Below are 3679 nucleotides of genomic sequence, written 5' to 3' on the forward strand. Positions count from 1 at the left end.
CGACCCCCGACCCCGAAACAGCACCCCGACCCCGACACGGCACCCCGACATCGACAGGACACCCCGACCACCGACACCTCCCGAAAAGGTGTTCTTTGGCCTTCCAGAGGCCGACGGGGTCATATATTTGTGAATTATTAGTTAGGTCATATATTTTTCGATTTTGTTATGAAAAACATCATATATAATTGTGTTGATCATGTAGTTTTAAATGTGCAGTTGTTTCATCGCTGTGAGGTTTGGTGTTCGACGACCTCGCCGTGCGTTTGACGAGCTCTGCCCCTTCGTTCGTGGGTGAGCACAAATGACAAGTCCTCCTCCCCCATTAATTATTTGATCTATTCCGATGAAACTTGATAGCTAGCTATATATGTGTCTTGAATCATCAGTATGCGTAACCAATATGTGTCTCCCGTTCGAAAGCGTCATAGTTATAAATATGCATGCATTTGCATATTTATAACCTTGATTCTTTCAAATTGTCCAACGCTATCCATGGACAGCCCGAGTATGTGTAGATTGGGTTCGTTTTCCCATATGCTTTGCTCCGGATCCGACGCATATATTTCGTCAGTGCCTCCCCTGTTGTTCTCCGGGTACACATCCTCTCTGTTTATTGCAGAGACGTGTATCAGGAGAACAGTAGGGAGGTGCTGCCGAAATTTTGCGTCGGATCCGGAGCATAGCATGGGAAAATGAACCCAATCTACACATACACGGGTGGGATTAGGACCTATCATTACCTATTAGAGTGTAGGTTGCATGGACGTAATAAAATTGACAAAGTAGATCAACTAATGAACATATACATGGTGAATTACATATATAATTGTTGTGTGTTCAGTAGCTCTGAAAGTCAAGATGAGTGACCGTGCTTGGATGTATACCAGTCACACTGGTCAGAACAAATGGAGCGCTGAATGGTTCACAAAAACTAAGGGGTTTGTGCAAGCCGCATTTGCAAATGGCCAAAAGAAAACCTGGTGCCCCTGTTTCCGGTGCGGCAATTGGGAAAAGAAGACAGAGGCTGAAATGGGCAAACACTTGCAGAAGAGTGGTTTTACGCCCGATTATACGGTGTGGAAATTTCATGGTGAGTCTGCCCAACGTGACCGAGCTGAGGTGGATCGTCGTCGCACCGGCGAGCATGGTACCGGGATGGAAAACATGATGCAAGGCTATGATGATGCTCGGGATTCGGACGAGGAGATGGAGGAATCTGCAAAGGCCTTCAATGAAATGTTGGAGTCTTCGAAACGTCCCCTCCACGAGCACACTGAGCTTTGTCAGTTGGATGCCATCTCACAAGTAATGGCTCTGAAGGCTCAGTTCAACTTGGGCAGAGAATGCTATGACGCAATTATGACAGTATTTGGACGCTTTCTACCCAAAGGCCATGTAATGCCTGCAAACTTGTACCAGTCGGACAAAATCCTCCGTGCACTGAAGATGCCCTATGAGAAGATACATGCCTGTGAGAAAGGATGTGCCTTATTTAGGCTTGAGTATGCGGACTTGAACTATTGTCCCATTTGCAAGTCTTCCAGGTATATTGTGGTACACAACGGTATGGGTGAGAAGACACAGACCAAAATCCCCGTTAGTGTTCTTCGGTATATGCCAATCGTACCAAGACTTTAACGTCTTTTCATGGTCGAAGAGACGGCCAGACAGATGACATGGCACAAAACAGGCAAAAGAACCGAACTAGATGCAGATGGGAATCTGATGATGGTACACACATCGGATGGTGTTGCGTGGAAAAAGTTTGATGAATTACATGCTGGCAAAGCGGCAGATCCGAGGCATCCTCGAGTCGGCATCAGCACGGATGGGTTCAGTGTGTTTGGTATGACGGCAGCCCAATACAGTTGTTGGCCCATATTTGTCTTTCCACTCAATCTCCCCCCCGGACAGATTATGCAAAGAAAGAACATTTTCCCGACGTTGATAATTCCAGGACCCAACTATCCGGGCAAAAATATGAATGTGTACATGCAGCCGCTTAAGGACGAATTGCAAGAAGCCTGGGATAATGGGTTCAAGACATACGACGCCTTTAGCAAACGGAACTTCATAATGCGTGTCTGGTACATGTACTCGACGCATGACTTGCCGGCGTATGCGCTATTCGTTGGCTGGTGTGTGCATGGAAGGTTCCCGTGCCCCACATGCAAGGGAGCTCTTGAGTTTCGTTGGCTTCAGGCCGGTCGCAAGTTTTATTGCTTCGACATGCATAGACAGTTCCTGGATCCTCGCCATAAGTTCAGGAAAGACAAGAAGAACTTCATCAGGGGTAGAGTTGTCAAAAACTCTGCACCACCTGCATTGACAGGCCAACAGACCCTGGATCAGTTAAACGCTCTCGAGCCAGATCCACAACATCCAGGGTACTTAAAGGGGTATAATACTAAGCACGCGTGGACTCACAAAACATGCTTATGGGATCTGCCTTATTTCAAAGACCTCCTTTGCCCACACAACATCGACGTGATGCACACTGAGAAGAATATCGCCGATGCACTTTTTGGTACATTGTTCGGCATAGATGGGAAGTCAAAGGATAATACTAAGGCTAGAGTCGATCTGGAGGCGCTATGTGATAGGCCGTTACAAAACATGAAAGAACCGAAAGGAAAGCAGAACTGGACGAAGCCAAAGGCATGGTTCAATCTTGGAAGGCCAGCTATGAGGGAAATTCTCTTGTGGGTGCAACAGCAGTTGATGTTCCCCGATGGGTATGCAACGAATCTAAAGAGGGGAGCGAATCTTGATAAACTGAAGATATTTGGTCTCAAGAGTCATGATTGGCACATATGGATTGAGCGGGTAATGCCGGTGATGTTGCGTGGCTTCATCCCTGAGGATGAATGGCTAGTACTGGCAGAACTCAGCTATTTCTTCCGTGTTCTTTGTGCGAAAGAACTATCGCCTGGCGTGCTAGAAGAAATGGAAGAGTTGGCGCCGGAGTTGATCTGCAAGTTAGAGAAGATCTTTCCACCGGGCTTCTTTAATCCAATGCAGCATTTGATTTTCCATCTCCCGACCGAGGCAAGATTGGGGGGGGGCGTGCAAAATCGTTGGTGCTACCCAACTGAGAGGATGCAGAAGACGCTTCGAGAAAAATGTAAAAATAAACGTAGAATTGAAGCATCGATGGCTGAGGCATTCATCACAGAGGAGGCGGCAAACTTCGTAACAGCGCACTATGAAGCCAAAAATCGTCATTTGCATAATCCGAAGCCTCGGTACAATGCTGACGAGCCTAAAAAGGGTGGATCTAACCTCAGCCTATTCAAAGGGAATCTCGCACCAGCTAGTGTTTCACATCCAGTATCTTTGGATAACGAAGAATGGCGGACCATTTCGTTGTATATCTTCAACAACCTGATAGAAGTGCGGCCGTACATCGAGTAAGTTCTCGGTACATTGTTTCGCAACTTCTATTTCCTTTGAACTACTCTTATTCCTGGATATGTCATACAGTCGATACTTCGCCATATTCTCGTATGGAGCGGAGATCCAAAAGGATTCCGTCGAAGAGTATGAGCTTCTCGCAAAGCAAGGAGGTGGCTATCCCGGTTTCATCTCTTGGTTCAAACAAACGGTAATTTCTATTAGACAATTTAATTTCATTCACTGATTTGTGCATAATGCAACAATCCTTTCATATTAAACT

This window comes from Triticum dicoccoides, chromosome 2A (assembly GCF_002162155.2).
Source record: "Triticum dicoccoides isolate Atlit2015 ecotype Zavitan chromosome 2A, WEW_v2.0, whole genome shotgun sequence".
Classification (NCBI taxonomy): domain Eukaryota; kingdom Viridiplantae; phylum Streptophyta; class Magnoliopsida; order Poales; family Poaceae; genus Triticum; species Triticum dicoccoides.